Below are 16,973 nucleotides of genomic sequence, written 5' to 3' on the forward strand. Positions count from 1 at the left end.
AGCGGCGGCGATGGCCGCGGAGGCCACTCCTGCCTCGCGGCGGGCGGTCTATGCTGCGGCGACGCGTCATCCGGCCTTGGATCGGCTGTGACATCGAGGGCCTGGTGGACTGCTTGGCCGCACCTCCGGTCAGATCTAATCTGGCCAGTGGAGCCGGCGGTGGTGGTCATCTTCTCCGTCGGAGGTGGCCGGCCAGAGGTTGGGTGGTCGGATCTCGAGATTCATCATCTAGTCCTGTCTGTGAGTTGGGGAGACAGAGTTGCCGGTGAAAACCGAGCCGACGGCAGGCGATGGCGGCGTTTTGCGTCGTTACCTTGATGAAGACATCGTCGTGTAACTAGTGTCGACCCACTCGTGTTGCTCCGGGGAAAACCCCAGGATCTGGTTTTCCAGATTAGACGATGGCGGCACTGCGGGTGTCGTTTCTCTCTTGGGAGTATTGTTTGTGGAACAGCGCTGGAAGTCGGAGGTAGGAGGTGGAGCGGCTTCGTCTTGCACGGAGATTCGGTGAAGATGTCAAGTCATGCCTGGTCGACAGGTGCTACGCTTTGTCATGCCTGATCGGCAGGTGCTACACACGACAGATCTTCCAGAGACTTCAAGCTGTGTCGGCTGGTGGTACTTAGCGGCATGGTGCTAAGGTGTACCGGCGGCGACCGCGACGTGCTCAGCAGTTCGCGCACAGGGAGGTGGTGGCGTTGGGCGCTGTGGTGGCTCGACGACAGCTAGACCGGGCAAGAATGATGCATCAGTACAGCTCTGAAGTTGGAGTGGTAGCAGTTGGCGACGACGTCCTCCGAGAGCGTGTCGGGCCCTATACTCGGCAAGTGGCTTGGTTGGGGCCTCAAATCTTAGATGTTAGGCTTGGCTGCGAGATCTGTGGTATTAGGCCCGGACTGTCAGCATCCCTTCATGAATTGGACATGAGCAGCGACAGATATTGCCTAGACGGTAGATTCAGACTTACTGTTGTATTTTCTTGTAAGGTTTTGTGTGAATAATTAATAAAGTGGATGCATGCATCGCCCAGATACAGAGGCGGGGTCTTTCTTATTTTTTAAAAAGACTTATCTTTCCCCTTGAAGGTGGCTGTTGGTCGCTCCCCAGCAATAGAATCATCATGATCAGAGCTTGCAAGCATGCACACATCCTTAACGGTAAATATACTGTTCTTCTAGCTGCCAAGCAAAAAAATATATCGGCGTTGTCTTGCTGATGTATGTATTTTCTGAATACATCAATGGGCCAAAAAGAACGTTAAGCGCCGAAAAAGCATAGCAGAGACCGAGCTTCACATAGCTCGTTATTTCTTTTCAGCGAAAATATTATTTCTACACATTGAAAAAATCTGAAAAAAAGTATATACATAGATGTTTATTTGTAGTATACATGTATAAAATTTCATGAACATATATGTTAACATGTAATGTATACAAAAAAGATAAATACACAGATTAAAATGGGCTTTATCTTTGTCGTTTTTGGGCCAGATATTTATCTTTTTTGGGTAGCATGCAAATAATCAAATTACCTGATGAAACTTTTTTGTAACTTGACGAACAGTCATATGTATTTGTATAAAAAGATTTGATATTTTTTGAAACTTTTAAGTATATTCTGATTTTTTTTGATAAAACGGGCTCCATGGAGCCCGGCCTCTGCGACGCCTCACTCGTTAAGCGCAGGGTATAACAAGCACCATGCTCATCCAAGAAATCAGCCACCTAATTAAAGTGACAATTGTGCTTCAGCGTAGCATAATAGCCCTGAATGATAGTCCACACGGGATCCAAGGGCCTCGCCAAGTTTTGAATAGTCCGTGAGCAACCCTCCAAATGATCCTTCTCTTACAAGCTCTAGACCAATTCAATACTCTTCCAGACAGTCCACGAGTTACCAGAAAAACAATGTCCAAAGGATTGCCACTTGGGTAGTACTTTGCTCGAAGAAGGCGAGCACACAAGATGCCTGGTGCATCTAGCAAATGCTAGGCTTGCTGAACGAGCAAAGCTTGGTTGAAGGCCCGCATGTTGCGAAATCCCACACCCCCTTTAGATTTAGAAAGTCCCATCTTATCCCAACTCAACCAAGCCATCTTGTGTTTCCTTTCTCCACTCTACACCGGCATTGCCACATTAATCGTGACAGATCATCACACATCAATGCAGGCAAATGAAACACGCTCATCACACAGGTAGGAATGGCTTGGGCAACCAATTTAATCAACAACTATTTACTTCCGGAAGACATATACTGTTCACTCTAGTCCATTAATCTCTTGCTCAAAACCGCCTGCATCATTTCAAATCTTTCGTTATACATTCTCAAATCTGGAAAACCAGCTCAGAACATTCCATAGAAAATAGCTTCAGAACGCCATTAGAGTCAACTCACAACAATGGAGGACTTGGGCCGATTGCTTTAATACAGTCGGCTTGGCGCAGATACCACAAAAGGAAGGAAACCGGTGCCGTCGAATGGAGCTGGACTACTCGAGGAGGAGATGCTACGAGCAGCCATCATAGAATGCTACGAACCTTACTTAATGGAGGATTTGACAGGCTTTAATTGGACATTAGTGAGGGTTGGGTGTCGTCGTTCTAAGACTGACAGTAGAATAGAGGGGTAGGAATGTAGAGGTAAGATCCCAGCTATGGAGGAGTTGTACGCACGAGTTTTACGAGTTCAGGCCCTTCTCGGAGGAAGTAACATCCCTACGTCTCGGAGCCCGGAGGCGGTCGACTGAATATATGCGTGTGAATTACAGAAAGTGCGAACCCCTGTCCCAGAGGAGGGGGTGGCTTATATAGAGTGCGCCAGGACCCCAGCTCCCCTTCGTTACACAGGGTTCAATGCCCATAAAGGAGGAGCGTTACTGGTAACGTCTGAAGTAAAGTGTTGTAAATGCTCATAAAGCTATGGTTTAAACCCTGACCGTTGCAGAGTGGAAGGTTTCTTATCTTATGGTGGTCGAGTGTCTTCAAGGTGGTCGAGTGAGCACATCTTCATGGTCGAGTGGATGATGGTTTCTCTTCGACTGCTTCTGATTCTTTGTAGAGATGTTCTTGGGGAGGGTATGTTGGACAGATCCATGACCCTACCCTAGGTACATAGCTTCATCATTAGCCCCCGAATGGATCAGGGTTTGAGTGAGGAAGGAGTTGGGGACACTTCCGACCCATTCTTTGTGCCATGAGTATATCTTGTTCTGGAACAGTGAGTTGAGGGAACGCCGTCGACTCCTTTCGCAGTCATCTTGGTCCATTCTTGGTTTTTGTCGAGTGAATTTTCGCGGTAGAATTCCGAATGATAATGTAGAGGAAGTTTGTCTTCAGTCTGGCAAGTTGCTCTGCTCTCTACGGATTTCACGGGATTCGAATTTTGGGAAGTGCGCCAGACGGGCGGAACCGTGGTTATCTGGACGGATTAGGCAAGTCTCCTCGATCCCCGCGCCACCTTTTTCGCCATGTACTGCGCGCGCGACTGTTGCGGGACTTGTTTAGATCGTTTGGGTTCACCAGTCAGTCACTCGGGGGACGACCTTATAAAAGGCACCGGACCAGGCCCCTGCCCCATGCGCTCCCATTCTCTCTTCTTCTTCCCCCGATCTCTCTTCCACGCTCGCTTCCGCTCTTGTCGCCGGACCCTCGCTCGAACTCGACCCGTCGCCATGGGGAAAGACAAGACGGTGGCGCTGGAACGCGCGAAGAAGGCGACAGCGAAGGCGAAGGGCAAGCGGACCAGCCGGGGCGGATCCTCGTCGAGATCCGGCCTGCCGCCGGGCTGGATCCTCGTTGAGATCCGGCCTGCCGCCGGGCTGGATCCTCGTCGAGATCCGGCCTGCCGCCGGGCTGGATCCAGGGCGACTGGATCCGCTCGACAATCACCCAGGACGACCTCGACGACCTGGTGGAAGGGGGACTGATCCCCCACAAGTCGGCACGGCTCCCGGGGAACGAGACCGAGCCGCAGCCAAGGGAGGGTGAGTGTGTTCTCCTCGCCACCCACGTAGATCACGGATTCTCACTGCCTCCCCATCCTTTTTTCCGAGGTTTTTTGAACTTCTTTGGGGCTCAGCTCCACCATTTCACTCCAAACACCATAGTCTATCTGACTGCTTTCGTGTCGATGTGTGAAAATTTCTTGGGCTGTCGACCGCACTGGGGTCTTTTCAAACACATCTTCACCTGTCGATCCCAGTCGGTCAAAAAGGCCAATCCAAGTGACGAGAGGACACAAGTGATCCAGATGTGCGGGGGTCTAGGGATCCAGATGAGGAGCAAGAGTACCTTCCCAGCCATGATCCTTCCCGACTCGGTCCGGGGCTGGCAGTCGACTTGGTTCTACTGCAAGGATCAGCCGACCCCGGGTCAGTCGATCGGACTTCCTCCCTTTTCTTTGGCTCGAGTGGAGAAGCCCGCCCCCCGGAAGGTGGTTCCAGAAGAGAAGGCGTAGGTCAAGGTGCTGGTCGAGCGGGTCGTCCAACTCGTCCGCGACGGGGTGAACGGGATGGACCTGCTGGAGGTCTTTCTCGGCCGACGCATCCAACCACTTCAGGCACGCGATCATCCGATGTGGATGTACTCTGGGCTCGAGGATTCCACTCGGATCCACCCGGAGGACGTTAGTGAGGACACCTTGGAGAAGTGGCTGATGGGGATCACCAGCAACAAAGACAACCGTCGGGGGTCTAGGAGGGTGATTCCATTCGACCACTCACATTAGCCGGAGCAGGTATGATTCTATTTTATCAAGTATCTTTCCGATTCACTGTGCGACATCTTGTTGATGGTCGACTGAATTTTTTTTGATCATTGTCTTTTCAGGCCCTCATCGACATGTACTCAATGCCAAACGGAGTGCAGGAGCAAGACGTCGAGGAAAAAGCGAGCGCGGGCGAGAGTGGCGAGGGGCACTCGGATGCCGAGGAGGACGAGGAGAGCGATGAATCAACTGATGACGAAGAAGTCGACTCGCCTCCTCGCAGGGAGAGGAGATCCAAACATGCTCACGACCCGGCGAGCGCTCCGGACTTGGTGGCCGCGCCAATTGGACAGTCTTCGAAGCGTCCCAGGACGTCTTCCCCAACGCCGACTGAGAAGGCCCCAAAGCAGTCCAAAGTTGTGCCACCTCCAGCGCCGAAAGCACCGAAAGCCACCTCCTCCAAACTGCCAAAGGCTTTGCCCAGGATCAAAGTGACCGTCCCTACTATCTCCGTGTAATCATCTGACTTGTCCTTTTCGTCAACTCGATTAACCGGACGTAACCGATTGAATGCGGGTCTTTGCAGTGCTGCTACGTCAGGAACCTCTTCTCTCTAGTACCGGGACGAGGAGATGGAAGATGCGGTAACCTCCAACCCGGGTATAAACTCTTGTGATTTTGTTCTTGATTCCTTGGTCGATTGCGTTCTAGTGGTTCACTTGGGGTCGAATGATCTACCTTGCAGCTCCACCCAACGTCATTGATCTTCCAGATGACGATGAAGATGTGGCTCTTAAGCCCAGGAAGAGCAAGAAGGTAGCAGCTGGCAGGATGTCTCGGCAAGAACCAACTATGACACCTCCCGTCCGTCAACCTAAAGACGCGGGCAGGGCCTCTGTGACCTTCGCTGCACCCTTGTCGAGTGAGCACCCCGCACCGTCGGCTGCACCTGTGATTCCTTCAGTCGTCCAACTCCACGCCACGGAGCTCCAAGCCGCTGCACCCGGACAACCAGTCGGAAGCGGCTACAGAAGCCATCTGACAGGCTGACATGATGATGGAGCGGGTGAAGACGGTGCATGAGAACAGCCAGGCTGCCTACGACACCAGTGCTGCTCTTCGGGCCAATGTCCAGGTGAGTAGACTTTCCGACTGCTTTTGCTCTATGAGGATATGTTACCCGAAAAATCTTCTTCTACACAATCTCCTGTTGTTTGCATCGAATTAGGGCACCCACTGGGTGTTTTCTTGTTTTTGGTAGTTTCGTTCTTCCACTCGGTCTGGGCGAGTGGGATCTAAACCGGTGGGGGCACGCTAAGTGCACCCACTGGGTGTAGTCCCCGAGACCGCGGTCGACTGCTGGCAGTCGACTGGGGGTCTGAGTTCTACTTTCCTTTCTTTTTCATTTCTTACACTCGACTCAGGCGGACCGGTCGAGTAGGATCCGAACCAATGGGGGCATGCCAAGTGCACCCACTGGGTGTAGTCCCCGAGACCGCAGTCGACTGCTAGCAGTCGACTGTGGTCTGAACAACTTTTTTTTGGTCCAGGCGGACCGGTCGAGTTTGGTCTTAGTCAGTGGGGGCACGCCAAGTGCACCCGCTGGGTGTAGCCCCTGAGACCGCAGTCGACTGTGTGCAGTCGGCTGGGGTCTAAGCAAACTTCTTTAGGTTTTATTCACTTGGAAGTAAACAACCTTTGATATTATCGACTGATCCGTCTTTTGCCTTCTGCAGAAGTCCTGTACTCTTATTTCCAAGTTTGCTAAACTTGAGGAGAAGCAGAGGCAACTCAACCTCGACTTGGAATTGGCCCAGCAGAATCTGAAGAAAGCTCAAGGCGAAGCCGCTGGTATGGAAGGTAACTGACTGTCGACTGACTTTCAATATATTTCTTTGATCTCTTCTTTGATTCGATTGCTTCTTTTGCAGAGAAAATGAAGTTGGCTCTGGAGAAGAAGGACTCGAACCTCGCCGCCGCGCAAAAAGCAGCGCAAGATAAAACTGCTCTCGCAGACCAGAAGCTTGCTTCAATTGGAACGCTAGAAGGGGAGGTGAACAAACTAAAATCTTGTCTTAATGAAGATAACCACGAAGTGACCAGTCTGAAGAAGGATAAGGTTGTCCTGAATGAAAAGTTGGAGTCTGCGATCCGCAAGAGGAATGACACGGAAGCTTATCTGAGGACACTTGCCAAGAAACTCTATCTCACGCTGGAAGGTATTTCTTTTAAACCGACTATGTTGATGCTTGTGATCAGATCTTTCTCGGTCGATTCACTAATTTTTTTGGCTGCAGAATTCTGCCAAGACTTCGACGAGGAAACTGGAAGGGTCGAGACGGGTCTGGACCCTATCGCTTCTCTAGTCTGCGACGAAACTGCAATGAACGTGCTCCGACTGGAGTCCCGTATCGCCAGTGCCACAAGCTACCTCGTGCGCCTGAAGGAGGTAGTTTCCCGAATCGACTCATCGCTTTGGCCGAGGGCGATGCTTCAAAATGACCTGGAATCCTTGATGATTCGACTGAGCAAGATCCCTGACCGAGTGCAAGAATGGAAGAAATCCTCCGCACGGTGTGGTGCTGACATGGCGCTGTCCTTGGTGCGAGTCCATTGCAAGGAGGCTCGTGAAGACAAGCTGGCTGCGATCAAAGTCGCTAACACCAAAAAGCATGACTTCCAGTCCTTCATGGAGACTTTCATTGCTGCCGCCACTCGGATCGCTGATGGGATCGACCTGGACTCGTTCGTGGAGCCTCCCAGCCCTCCTCCGGACGAGTGAACAAACTTATGAAACTTGAATCTGCTTTAAATTTGCCTCGGAATGCCGAGTGATTGCAGTAACCGTTGAACTCCTTCGGGCTTGATGCCCGAGTACTTTTGATTTGCTGCTTGGAACTTTTAGGATTTATCCGAATTTGGTTTATCTCTGAATGTGCTTGTGTTTGCCTTCGAATGGACTTTGCTCACTGCTCAGAATAGTCTTTGCGCTGGAGATACAGCTCTGAGGTGGTGGCTCCAGTCGACCTGCACTTCGTCATCCTTGTGGATAGGGATGGAGCGGGCGTTGTACTTGTGCCATAGCTCCGAAGGAGAAGATTACAGTCGACCTGCACCTCGTCGTCCTTGCGGATAGGGATGGAGCGTACGTTGTACTTGTTGGGGAACGTAGTAATTTCAAAAAAATTCCTACGCACACGCAAGATCATGGTGATGCATAGCAACGAGAGGGGAGAGTGTTGTCTACGTACCCTCGTAGACCGTTCACGGAAGCGTTATATCAACGCGGTTAATGTAGTTGTACGTCTTCACGTCCGACCGATCCAAGTACCGAAAGCACGACACCTCCGAGTTCTGCACACGTTCGGCTCGGTGACGTCCTCGCCTTCTCGATCCAGCAAGAGGGGCAAAGTAGTAGATGAGTTCCGGCAGCATGACAGCATGGTGACGGTGTTGGTGAAGAACAATCTCCGAAGGGCTTCGCCTAAGCACTACGAAAACTATGACGGAGGATAAACTAGAGGGGACGGGGTTGCCGGCACACGGCTTGGTGTTTCTTGATGTGTCTTTGGTGCTAGCCCTACCCCTTTATTTATATGTTGAGCCCTGGGGTCGAAACTTGGAGTAAAAGCCTCCTCAAAGTCGGTTTCACCCGAAAGGCAAGAGTCCTTCTTGGACTCCAGGGCTAGACGCCAGGGTTCCCGGCGTCTACCCCCTAGACGCCAGGGTTCCTGGCGTCTAGCCTCTGGTCTCCGCAAAACTTCCTTTTTCACTTTCCAAAAGCCTCGTGGGCTTTCCCCTTTGGCCCAGATAAAGTGTTCTCGTGCCCAAACATTTCGGGAAACATCCGGAACCCCTTCCGGTGAATTCTGGAACCCTTCCGGAGATCAAACACTACTATCCCATATATCAAACTTTATCTCCGGACCATTCCGGAGTTCCTCGTCATGTCCGTGATCTCATCCTGGACTCCGAACAACATTCGGTCATCAACATACATAACTCATATAGTACTATATCGTCAACGAACGTTAAGCGTGCGGACCCTACGGGTTTGAGAACTATGTAGACATGACCGAGACACCTCTCTGGTCAATAACCAATAGCGGGACCTGGATGCCCATATTGGCTCCTACATATTCTATGAAGATCTTTATCGGTCAGACCGCATAACAACATACGTTGTTCCCTTTGTCATCGGTATGTTACTTGCCCGAGATTCGATCGTCGGTGTCTCAATACCTAGTTCAATCTTGTTACCGGCAAGTCTCTTTACTCGTTCCGTAATACATCATCCCACAACTAACTCATTAGTTGCAATGCTTGCAAGGCTTATAGTGATGTGCATTACCGAGTGGGCCCAGAGATACCTCTCCGACAATCGGAGTGACAAATCATAATCTCGAAATACGCCAACCCAACAAGTACCTTCGGAGACACCTGTAGAGCACCTTTATAATCACCCAGTTATGTTGTGACGTTTGGTGGCACACAAAGTGTTCCTCCGGTAAACGGGAGTTGCATAATCTCATAGTCATAGGAACATGTATAAGTCATGAAGAAAGCAATAGCAACAAACTAAACGATCAAGTGCTAAGCTAACGGAATGGGTCAAGTCAATCACATCATTCTCCTAATGATGTGATCCCATTAATCAAATGACAACTCATGTATATGGTTAGGAAACTTAACCATCTTTGATCAATGAGCTAGTCAAGTAGAGGCATACTAGTGACACTCTGTTTGTCTATGTATTCACACATGTATTATGTTTACGGTTAATACAATTCTAGCATGAATAATAAACATTTATCATGAAATAAAGAAATAAATAATAACTTTATTATTGCCTCTAGGGCATATTTCCTTCAGTCTCCCATTTGCACTAGAGTCAATAATCTAGATTACACAGTAATGATTCTAACACCCATGGAGCCTTGGTGCTGGTCATGTTTTGCTCATGGAAGAGGCTTAGTCAACGGGTCTGCAACATTCAGATCCGTATGTATCTTGCAAATTTCTATGTCTCCCACCTGGACTAAATCCTGGATGGAATTGAAGCGTATTTTGATGTGCTTGGTTCTCTTGTGAAATCTAGATCAGATATGAACTCCTTCATCCAGACTCCTTCATTTGCTGCTTCCGAAGCAGCTATGTACTTCGCTTCACACATAGATCCCGCCATGATGCTTTGTTTAGAACTGCACCAACTAACAGCTTCACCGTTTAATATAAACACGTATCCGGTTTGTGATTTAGAATCGTCCGGATCAATGTCAAAGCTTGCGTCAACGTAACCATTTACGATGAGCTCTTTGTCACCTCCATAAACGAGAAACATATCCTTAGTCCTTTTCAGGTATTTCAGGATGTTCTTGACCGCTGTCCAGTGATCCACTCCTGGATTACTTTGGTACCTCCCTGCTAGACTTATAGCAAGGCACACATTAGGTGTGGTACACAACATTGCATACATGATAGAGCCTATGGCTGAAGCATAGGGAACAACTTTCATCTTCTCTCTATCTTCTGCAGTGGTTGGGCATTGAGTCTTACTCGACTTCACACCTTGTAACACACGCAAGAACCCTTTCTTTGCTTGATCCATTTTGAACATTTTCAAAACTTTGTCAAGGTATGTGCTTTGTGAAAGTCCAATTAAGCGTCTTGATCTATCTCTATAGATCTTGATGCCTAATATGTAAGCAGCTTCACCGAGGTCTTTCATAGAAAAACTTTTGTTCAAGTATCCCTTTATGCTATCCAGAAATTCTATATCATTTCCAAGTAGTAATATGTCATCCACATATAATACCAGAAATGCTACAGAGCTCCCACTCACTTTCTTGTAAATACAGGCTTCTCCAAAAGTCTGTACATAACCAAATGCTTTGATCACACTATCAAAGCGTTTATTCCAACTCCGAGAGGCTTGCACCAGTCCATAAATGGATCGCTGGAGCTTGCACACTTTGTTAGCTCCCTTTGGATCGACAAACCTTCCGGTTGCATCATATACAACTCTTCTTCCAGAAATCCATTCAGGAATGCAGTTTTGACATCCATCTGCCAAAATTTCATAATCATGAAATGTGGCAATCGCTAACATGATTCGGACAGACTTAAGCATCGCTACGGGTGAGAAGGTTTCATCGTAGTCAATCCCTTGAACTTGTCGAAAACCTTTTGCAACAAGTCGAGCTTTGTAGACAGTAACATTACCGTCAGCGTCGGTCTTCTTCTTGAAGATCCATTTATTCTCAATTGCTTGTCGATCAATGGGCAAGTCAACTAAAGTCCACACTTTGTTCTCATACATGGATCCCATCTCAGATTTCATGGCTTCTAGCCATTTTGTGGAATCTGGGCTCACCATCACTTCTTCATAGTTCGTAGGTTCATCATGATCTAGTAGCATGACTTCCAGAACAGGATTACCATACCACTCTGGTGCGGATCTTACTCTGGTTGATATATGAGGTTTAGTAATAACTTGATCTGAAGTTCCATGATCATCATCATTAACTTCCTCACTAATTGGTCAGGTGTCACAGAAACCGGTTTCTGTGATGAACTACTTTCCAATAAGGGAGCAGGTACAGTTACCTCATCAAGTTCTACTTTCCTCCCACTCACTTCTTTCGAGAGAAACTCCTTCTCTAGAAAGGATCCATTCTTGGCAACGAATGTCTTGCCTTCGGATCTGTGATAGAAGGTGTACCCAACAGTCTCCTTTGGGTATCCTATGAAGACACATTTCTCTGATTTGGGTTCGAGCTTATCAGGTTGAAGCTTTTTCACATAAGCATCGCAGCCCCAAACTTTAAGAAACAACAACTTTGGTTTCTTGCCAAACCACAGTTCATAAGGCGTCATCTCAACGGATTTCGATGGTGCCCTATTTAACATGAATGCGGCCGTCTCTAAAGCATAACCCCAAAACGATAGCGGTAAATCAGTAAGAGGCATCATAGATCGCACCATATCTAGTAAGGTACGATTATGACGTTCGGACACACCATTACGCTGTGGTGTTCCGGGTGGCGTGAGTTGCGAAACTATTCCGCTTTGTTTCAAATGTAGATCAAACTCATAACTCAAATATTCTCCTCCACGATCAGATCGTAGAAATTTTATTTTCTTGTTACGATGATTTTCAACTTCACTCTGAAATTCTTTGAACTTTTCAAATATTTCAGATTTATGTTTCATTAAGTAGATATACCCATATCTGCTTAAATCATCTATGAAGGTGAGAAAATAACGATATCCGCCACGAGCCTCAACATTCATCGGACCACATACATCTGTATGTATGATTTCCAACAAATCCGTTACTCTCTCCATAGTACCGGAGAACGGCGTTTTGGTCATCTTGCCCATGAGGCACGGTTCGCAAGTACCAAGTGCTTCATAATCAAGTGATTCCAAAAGTCCATCAGTATGGAGTTTCTTCATGCGCTTTACACCGATATGACCTAAACGGCAGTGCCACAAATAAGTTGCACTATCATTATCAACTCTGCATCTTTTGGTTTCAACATTATGAATATGTGTATCACTACTATCAAGATTCATCAAAAATAGACCACTCTTAAAGGGTGCATGACCATAAAAGATATTACTCATATAAATAGAACAACCATGATTCTCTGATTTAAATGAATAACCGTTTCGCATCAAACAAGATCCAGATATAATGTTCATGCTCAACGCTGGCACCAAATAACAATTATTTAGGTCTAAAACTAATCCCGAAGGTAGATGTAGATGTAGCGTGCCGACCGCGATCACATCAACTTTGGAACCATTTCCCACGCGCATCGTCACCTCGTCCTTTGCCAGTGTTCGCTTAATCCGTAGACCCTGTTTCGAGTTCTAAATATTAGCAACATAACCAGTATCAAATACCCAGGTGCTACTGCGAGCTCTAGTAAGGTACACATCAATAACATGTATATCACATATACCTTTGTTCACCTTGCCATCCTTCTTATCCGCCAAATACTTGGGGCAGTTCCGCTTCCAGTGTCCAGTCTGCTTGCAGTAGAAGCACTCAGTTTCTGGCTTAGGTCCAGATTTGGGTTTCTTCTCCTAAGCAGCAACTTGTTTGTTGTTCTTCTTGAAGTTCCCCTTCTTCTTCCCTTTGACCTTTTTCTTGAAACTGGCGGTCTTATTGAGCATCAACACTTGATGCTCCTTTTTGATTTCTACCTCCGCAGCCTTTAGCATTGCGAAGAGCTCGGGAATCGTCTTATCCATCCCTTGCATGTCATAGTTCATCACGAAGCTCTTGTAGCTTGGTGGCAGTGATTGAAGAACTCTGTCAATGACACTATCAACAGGAAGATTAACTCCCAGTTGAGTCAAGTGATTATGATACCCAGACATTTTGAGTATATGTTCACTGACCGAACTATTCTCCTCCATCTTGCAGCTATAGAACTTATTGGAGACTTCATATCTCTCAATCCGGGCATTTGCTTGAAATATTAACTTCAACTCCTAAAACATCTCATATGCTCCATGACGTTCAAAACATCGTTGAAGACCCGGTTCTAAGCCGTAAAGCATGGCACACTGAACTATCGAGTAGTCATCAGCTTTGCTCTGCCAGACGTTCATAACATCTGGTGTTGCTCCTGCAGCAGGCTTGGCACTTAGTGGTGCTTCCAGGACGTAATTCTTCTGTGCAGCAATGAGGATAATCCTCAAGTTACGGACCCAGTCCGTGTAATTGCTACCATCATCTTTCAACTTTGCTTTCTCAAGGAACGCATTAAAATTCAACGGAACAACAGCACGGGCCATCTATCTACAATCAACATAAACAAGCAAAATACTATCAGGTACTAAGTTCATGATAAATTTAAGTTCAATTAATCATATTACTTAAGAACTCCCACTTAGAAAGACATCCCTCTAATCTTCTAAGTGATCATGTGATCCAAATCAACTAAACCATAACCGATCGTCACGTGAAATGGAGTAGCTTTCAATGGTGAACATCAATATGTTGATCATATCTACTATATGATTCACGCTCGACCTTTCTGTCTCAGTGTTCCAAGGCCATATCTGCATATGCTAGGCTCGTCAAGTTTAACCTGAGTATTCTGTATGTGCAAAAACTGGCTTGCACCCATTGTAGATGGACGTAGAGCTTATCACACCCGATCATCACGTGGTGTCTGGGCACGACGAACTTTGGCAATGGTGCATACTCAGGGAAAAACTTTTATCTTGAAATTTAGTGAGAGATCATCTTATAATGCTACCGTCAATCAAAGCAAGATAAGATGCATAAAAGATAAACATCACATGCAATCAATATAAGTGATATGATATGGCCATCATCATCTTGTGCTTGTGATCTCCATCTCCGAAGCACCGTCATGATCACTATCGTCACCGGCGCGACACCTTGATCACCATCGTAGCATCGTTGTCGTCTCGCCAATCTTATGCTTCCACGACTATCGCTACCGCTTAGTGATAAAGTAAAGCATTACAGCGCAATTGCATTGCATACAATAAAGCGACAACCATATGGCTCCTGCCAGTTGCCGATAACTCGGTTACAAAACATGATCATATCATACAATAAAATTTAGCATCATGTCTTGACCATATCACATCACAACATGCCCTGCAAAAACAAGTTAGACGTCCTCTACTTTGTTGTCGCAAGTTTTACATGGCTGCTACGGGCTTAAGCAAGAACCGTTCTTACCTACGCATCAAAACCACAACGATAGTTTGTCAAGTTGGTTCCATTTTAACCTTCGCAAGGACCGGGCGTAGCAACACTTGGTTCAACTAAAGTTGGAGAAACTGACACCCGCCAGCCACCTGTGTGCAAAGCACGTCGGTAGAACCAGTCTCGCGTAAGCGTACGCATAATGTCGGTCCGGGCCGCTTCATCCAACAATACCACCGAACCAAAGTATGACATGCTGGTAAGCAGTATGACTTATATCGCCTACAGCTCACTTGTGTTCTAATCGTGCACAACATCAACGCATAAAACCTAGGCTCGGATGCCACTGTTGGGAAACGTAGTAATTTCAAAAAAATTCCTACGCACACGCAAGATCATGGTGATGCATAGCAATGAGAGGGGAGAGTGTTGTCTACGTACCCTCGTAGACCGTTCGCAGAAGCGTTATCTCAACGCGGTTGATGTAGTCGTACGTCTTCATGTCCGACCGATCCAAGTACCGAAAGCACGACACCTTCGAGTTCTGCACACGTTCGGCTCGGTGACGTCCTCGCCTTCTCGATCCAGCAAGAGGGGCAAAGTAATAGATGAGTTCCAGCAGCACGACGGCGTGGTGACGGTGTTGGTGAAGAACAATCTCCGCAGGGCTTCGCCTAAGCACTATGAAAACTATGACGGAGGATAAACTAGAGGGGATGGGGTTGCCGGCACACGGCTTGGTGTTTCTTGATGTGTCTTTGGTGCTAGCCCTACCCCTCTATTTATATGTTGAACCCTAGGGTCGAAACTTGGAGTAAAAGCCTCCTCAAAGTCGGTTTCACACGAAAGGCAAGAGTCCTTCTCGGACTCTAGGGCTAGATGCCAGGGTTCCCGGCGTCTACCCCCTAGACGCCAGGAACCCTGGCGTCTAGCCTCTGGTCTCCGAAAAACTTCCTTTTGCACTTTCCAAAAGCCTCGTGGGCTTTCCCCTTTGGCCCAGATAAAGTGTTCTCGTGCCCAAACATTTCGGGAAACATCCGGAACCCCTTCCGGTGAATTCCGGAACCCTTCTGGAGATCAAACACTACCATCCCATATATCAAACTTTATCTCCGGACCATTCTGGAGTTCCTCGTCATGTCCGTGATCTCATCCCGGACTCCGAGCAACATTCGGTCATCAACATACATAACTCATATAGTACTATATCGTCAATGAACGTTAAGCGTGCGGACCCTACGGGTTCGAGAACTATGTAGACATGACCGAGACACCTCTCTGGTCAATAACCAATAGCAGGACCTGGATGCCCATATTGTCTCCTACATATTCTATGAAGATCTTTATCGGTCAGACCGCATAACAACATACGTTGTTCCCTTTGTCATCGGTATGTTACTTGCCCGAGATTCGATCGTCGGTATCTCAATACCTAGTTCAATCTCGTTACCGGCAAGTCTCTTTACTCGTTCCGTAATACATCATCCGGCAACTAACTCATTAGTTGCAATGCTTGCAAGGCTTATAGTGATGTGCATTACCGAGTGGGCCCAGAGATACCTCTCCGACAATCGGAGTGACAAATCCTAATCTCGAAATACGCCAACCCAACAAGTACCTTTGGAGACACCTATAGAGCACCTTTATAATCACCCAGTTACGTTGTGATGTTTGGTGGCACACAAAGTGTTCCTCCGGTAAATGGGAGTTGCATAATCTCATAGTCATAGGAACATGTATAAGTCATGAAGAAAGCAATAGCAACAAACTAAACGATCAAGTGCTAAGCTAATAGAATGGGTCAAGTCAATCACATCATTCTCCTAATGATGTGATCTCGTTAATCAAATTACAACTCATGTATATGGTTAGGAAACTTAACCATCTTTGATCAATGAGCTAGTCAAGTAGAGGCATACTAGTGACACTCTGTTTGTCTATGTATTCACACATGTATTATGTTTTCGGTTAATACAATTCTAGCATGAATAATAAACATTTATCATGAAATAAGGAAATAAATAATAACTTTATTATTGCCTCTAGGGCATATTTCCTTCAGTACTTGTGCCGTAGCTCCGAAGGAGAAGGTTGCAGTCGACCTGCACCTCGTCATCCTTGCGGATAAGGATGGAGCGTACGTTGTACTTGTGCCATAGCTCCTAAGGAGAAGGTTGCAGTCGACCTGCACCTCGTCGTCCTTGCGGATAGGGATGGAGCGTACGTTGTACTTGTGTTGTAGCTCCTAAGGAGAAGGTTGCAGTCGACCTGCACCTCGTCGTCCTTGCGGATAGGGGTATGTTTCGGACTTAGGCGAGTACTGGACTGCAGCTAAGACCCCCGAGTGGGAGGATTGCTCTCCACTTGGTAAGATTTTTTCAAACTTAGGCGAGTACTGGACTGCAGCTAAGTCTCCTAGTGAGAGAACTTAGGCGAGTACTGGACTGCAGCTAAGCCCCCGAGTGGGAGGATTGCTCTCCACTTGGTAGGATTTTTTCAAACTTAGGCGAGTACTGGACTGCAGCTAAGCCTCCTAGTGAGAGAACTTAGGCGAGTACTAGACTGCAGC

This window comes from Triticum dicoccoides, chromosome 7A (genome assembly GCF_002162155.2).
Source record: "Triticum dicoccoides isolate Atlit2015 ecotype Zavitan chromosome 7A, WEW_v2.0, whole genome shotgun sequence".
NCBI lineage: Eukaryota > Viridiplantae > Streptophyta > Magnoliopsida > Poales > Poaceae > Triticum > Triticum dicoccoides.